The sequence below is a fragment of the Equus caballus genome, chromosome 21 (genome assembly GCF_041296265.1).
Source record: "Equus caballus isolate H_3958 breed thoroughbred chromosome 21, TB-T2T, whole genome shotgun sequence".
Taxonomy (NCBI): domain Eukaryota; kingdom Metazoa; phylum Chordata; class Mammalia; order Perissodactyla; family Equidae; genus Equus; species Equus caballus.
Window position 1 is genome coordinate 18,919,194 of NC_091704.1, and position 6,000 is coordinate 18,925,193.

The window sequence follows — 6,000 nt, forward strand, 5'->3', positions numbered from 1 at the left end:
CTCCAAGGTTCTCCCCAAAGGAACTGACTTCATTTGCAACAGAGTGTACAAATGTTTAATCCTAAGAGTTCTCTAAAAATAGAAAGTTATGGTGAAAGGCAGTTGGGAAGCAATTGGTGGATTCATTGGAGAAACAGGCTGAATTGTAGGCCAACCAGTTTGTCAAAAAGAAATAGGAAATGAGACAGCCGTGAAGAGCCCTCCCGGGGTCAGAACAAAGTTCAAAGATTGACTTTGGGAACTATGCCTTCAAAGGATCCTGAATGGGTTTTGCAAGGAGGGGTTGTTTTGGGGGGGTTGGGTTTTTTGGGGGGTATCTTCTCAAAGAATGTAATTTTAGTATTTCCAAGGGCAGATAATGATCCATAATGACTAACATTAAGAATATCCTAAGACCAGGTACATAGGGACACGCCTTACCAGATAAGAAAGATGTGTAAGTTGCATAATATTATTAATAATTGAATGCCCCTCAAGTACTCAAAAAGAAAAACTCTTGTTCTCTTCAGTAACATAATTTCTAATGTTTATTTACTTAGAAAATCTTTAAATATTTTACATTTTAATGAAAGTAATAAATTCACATGTTTAACATATAAAATAGTAGAGGAAAGCTGATGAGAGAGAGAGAGAAAGGAAAAGAAAGAGAAGGAGGGATTTAGGGACCAAGGGAGAAGGAAAGGGAGGGAAGGAGAGAGAGATGGAGGGAGGAAGGCCTCTAAATGACCTTTCCCCCCTCTAGACTGGCTCCTCAGAGGGAACCACTTTTAACTGGTTCTGGTTTCCGTTCTTCTATGATCACCTCCATATCTTTCGGTTAAGTCACTATTTTTCAATTAACTTTAGACAGTGTTTATTTTTCTACTATGATAGATAAGGATTTAGGTCTCTTTACCAATCATCTCCCAATACAGTTATATCAATATTTTTAGCTGTATTTTCAATTGCATCTAATTGCAACAATAATCAATAAACTTAAAACTTTCCACTAACTATAGACAATATCCCTTAGCTCCCCACTATGCAAGTGAAAGTATCAGCATCTTCACCCCTCTCTCCAGCTCTCCTCACCGTTCTCTCACAAAAGGGGACTAAATTTGGTTGGATGAGTCTATGAGGTAATCTAGCCCTGTGCATTATTAAAAATGGTAGAGTTATCAGCCTGCAGTTGGGGTAGTGTTATAGCTGGGTATAGTCAGGAAAAGAGAAAGTCAAATAAAGACCTGCCAAAACCACTGTCATCGCAGGGGAACTGTGGGCATACACAAGGGGCAAGTACATAATGTCCTCTGAGGAACATTATTAGAGGCTTCCCCCTGTAGGAGTGGGGAATGATGGGGGAGAGGTTATTATCATGAAAATAACCCAGCCAGTCACTGCACAAGTAAGCACGCAAATAACAATAACAAGCCCCTAGGGACAGGGGGAGTAGCCTGAGTTGTTACCATATATTATCTAAAATGTGCAAGTTTCCAACAAAAATTATGAGACATACAAAGAAACAGGAGAGTATGACCCATACACTGAAGAAAAAGCAGGCAACAGAAATTGCCTGTATGAATGATGTGTTAGTGTTCTTCAGAGAAGCATAAACAATAAGTTGCATGTGTAGAGAGACAGATTTATTTTAAAGAATTGGCCAATGTGATTGTGGAGGCTCAGCAAGTTCAAAATCTTCAGAGCAAGCCACCAGCTGGAGATCCAGGAGAGAGCCGCAGTTAAAGTCTGAAGGCAATCTGCTGGCAGAACTCCTTATCTTCCTGGGAGGTTGGTCTTTTTCTATTAAGGCCTTCAACTGATTGTATGAGACCCACCTACATTATGGAGGGTAATCTGCTTTATTCAGTCTACTGATTTAAGTGTTAATCTTATCTAAAAAATACCTTCACAGAAAGACCTAGAATGTTTGACCAAATATCTGGGTACCACGGCCTAGCCAAGTTGATACATAAAATGAACCATCACATTTCCACCCTTGTCAACTTGGCACTCATACATATCTCCTTAAACTACATTAAATCTCCAAATAAAGTCAATAACAAGGCCATACTTCCACCTGATTTGATACAACTATCCTACATACAACCAAAAACACACTAAGCCTCTCCCTAGAAGAGGAACCAAAGTCCTTTGGTTATGTTTACTCTTCTCCTTGATATCCCATAACTTAAATACTATGATGTAATGTTAAAAATACTTAAATACTATGATGTAAAGTCAATACATCTTATTCTTCATGGTAAGGGATAATAAAGATAGGGAAGAAAACAAATATATTTCCTTTATATAGATACATATACAGACACACACATATAAACATCTTTCAACAAAATAAGGAAGAAATACTGATGACAATACAGTCCTTTGTTCTGTAACTGGTCACATGGCCGTAGCTGGTATTTATAACTACTTTTTTCTACTACCCATTCAGTGTTCCCTTTGCCTTCAGCTGGCACCTAAGCTGATTGTGATTCTAACTGGTGGAGTGATCCAAACCTTCATTCCTGAAGGGTCTGGGCCATTAATAGTCCTGCCTAGCTTAGGTTGTTGTATTTTCCACTGACCTTAATCACAGGGCATGTTAATACGAAGAAATGTCTTAAGGGATCTCTTCTATTCCAGACATACTCTTTCCTATGGATTGAATGTTTGTGTCCCTCCAACTTGCATAGGTTAAAACCCTAATCCCAGTGTAATGGTATTTGGAGGTGGGGCCTTTGGGAGGTAATTAATATTGGATTAGGTCATGAAGGTGGGCCTTCCTAATAGGGTTAATGCCTTTATAAAAGAGGAAGAGACTCTAGATCTCTCTCTCTCTGCCTGCATGCACCAAGGAAGGCCATGTGAGGACAAAATCAGAAAGAGAGGGTCCTTACCAAGAACCCAACTATGTTGGCAGACTTATGGGCTCCAGAACTGAGAAATAAACATTTGTTGTTTAAAAAATCCTGTCTATGGTATTCCGGTATAGCAGCCTGAACTAAGATACTTTCTTACTTCCATTATGGGATAGTAGTCCAATTTCCCCTTGGCAGTTAGGATCAAATACCTCAACCAGCACAGCAATTTCCTTCTTTGCCTATTGATTCAGAGTCATGAGGAACCCAAAGAGACTGGGCGTCAGTCTTAACTTTCAGTTCAATGGAATCATTGTTTTATCTCCTGGTCAAGTCATTCCTCCCTCTGGAACTAAGGCCTCTAGGCCGTCAAAGTATAAGGTCATTGGGAAAGGAAGCAAAAATTTTGCTAATGGGTCACTAGGGGTAATAGTAAGTGATGCCACTCCCTTTTCATACCTTGATTCCTGGACCTGCAAATCTTGTTTGGGAGAAACAGCACCCTATGTTGGATGCTGATTCAGAGCATATACAGTCTTCTGGAGAACCTTGCCCCAGCCCTCCGAGGTATTGCCACATAGCTGGCACTGGCACTGAGTATTCAAAAAGCCATTCCATTGTTCTATCAAACCAGCTGCTGCAGGGTAATGGGGAACATGGTAAGACCAGTGAATTTAATGAGCATGGGCCCATTGTGTCACTTCTTTTTCTGTGAAGTGAGTTACTTGATCAGAAGGAATGCTGTGTAGAATAAGATATGGTGGCTAAGGCATTCTGTAAGCCCATAGGTGGTACTTTTGGCAAAAGCATTGCATTCAGGGAAAGCAAATCTGTATCCAGAGTAAGCACCTATTCCAGTAAGAACAAAACACTGCCCTTTCCGTGTTAGAAGCGGTCCAATGTAATCAACTTGCCACCAAGTAGCTGGCTGACCACCCCAGGGAATGATGCCATATCCAGGATTCAGTGTTGGTCTCTGCTGCTGGAAGATTGGACACTCAGCATTGGCTGTAGCCACATCAGCCTTGGTGAGTGGAAGTCGTTGTTGCTGAACCCATTGGGCAATGACAAGAGTGGCTGGGGAAAGAGGCTGATATTTACATAACTGGCTATCTTATGCACTTGATTATTAAAATTCTCCTCTGCTGAGAGTACCCTTTGGTGAGCATTCATGTGGGACACAAATATCTTCATGATTTTTTGTCTATTCAGGGAAGTCTATCCACATACCTCTTCCCCAGACTTCCTTGTCACATTTTCGGTCATGTTCCTTCCAAGTCCCTGACCATTCAACCAAATCATTGGCTGAAGCCCATGAATCAGCACATAATCACACATCTGGCAATGTTTCCTTCCGAGCACAGTGGACAACAAGGTGTACTGCCCAAAGTTCTGCCTACTGGAAGGCTTTCTCTTCACTACAGTCCTTCATAGATGTCCCAGAGAGAGGGTGTAGTGCTGTAGCTGTCCACTTCTGAGTGGTGCCTGCATATTGTGCAGAACTATCCATAAACCAGGCTTGAGTCTCCTCGTCCTCTCTCAACTGATCATAGGGAACTTCCAATGAGGCCATAAGTGCAGGCAGAGAGAGAAAAGGCAGTATGCCAGGAGTGTGGACCATGGGCATTTGGGTCACTGCTTCATGTAACTTTCTTGCGTCTTCAGGTCCTGCCTAGGCCTAATCTCATATATATCACTTCTTTTTGGTGATGGAGTGCTGATGTGCACACCCAACTTTATGGCTTAGTGTATCAGATAACACCCAGTTCATAACGGGAAACCCAGGTCACATGGTAATGTGGTGATCCATGGTTAAGCATTCAGTCTACTAAGGCCCAGTAGCAGGCCAAAAGCTTCTCAAAAGGAGAGTAGTTATCCTTAGAGAATGTCAGGGCTTTGCTCCAGAGTCATAAGGGCCTATGCTCTGATCGAAATATAGGGGCCTGCCAAAGAATCCAGATTGCATCCTTATCTGCCAATGACACAAGCACCATTGGATCTGCTGGATCACGTGACCCAAGTGGCAGAGTAGCTTGCATGGCAGCCTGAGCCTGTTGCAGAGCCTTATCTTGTTCTAGGCTCCACTCAAAACTATGAGCTTTGGGGTCATTGGTAAAAAGGCCAGAGCAACACACCCAAATGAGGAATATGTTGCCTCTAAAATCTGAAGAAACTCACTAGGGGTTGTGTCTCTTTTTGGTAATAGGAGAGATGCAACAACTTATCTTTCACTTTATAAGGGATATCTTGGCATGTCCAGCACCACTGGACCTCTAGAAATTTCACTGAAGTGGAAGGCCCCTGAATTTCTTTTTTGATTTATTTTTCACCCTCTGACACACAAATGTACTACCAATAAGTCTAGAGTAGTTGCTACTTCTTGCTCATAAGTCCAATCATCATAATGTCATCAGTATAATGAAGCGGTATGACATCTTGTGGAAGGAAAGGTTATCAAGATCCCTGCAAACTAAATTATAATATGTGGCTCACGAACTGATATAACCCTGAGGTAAGACAATTGAAGATGTACTGCTGACCTTCCCAGCTGAAAGCAAACTGATTCTGATGGTCTTTACTAATAGAGATGAAGAAAAAAGCATTTGCCAGATCAATAGCTGCATACCAGGTAGCAGGGGTGAGTTAATTCGCTCAAGCAATAAAACCACATCTTGTACAGCAGCTGGAATTACAGTCACCAACTGGTTAAGCTTATGATAATCCACTGTCATTCTCCAAGATCCATGTCTTCTGCAAAGAATAAGTGAGCTGAATGCGGATGTGGTGGAAATCACTCCCTCTGCAACTTTCAAGTTCTTGACGGTGGCACCATCTCTGAAATCCCTTCAGGGATGCAATATTGCTTTTGGTTTACTATTTTTTAGGTAGAGACAGTTCCAATGACTTCCGCTTGGTCTTTTCCACCATAATAGCCCTCACTCCAGAGATCAGGGAAACAATTTGGGGATTCTTGCCAGTTGCTGAGTATGTCTATTCCAATTATGCATTCCATAACTGAGGAAATGACCCCAGGATGGGGCCAGGAACCCACTGGGAGATGGAACTGAGCTAAAACTCCTTTGATTATTTGACCTCCATAAGCCTCTACTCTTTTTTTTTTTTTTAATTTTAGAAAGCTTTATACATATGTTAGTAATATTAG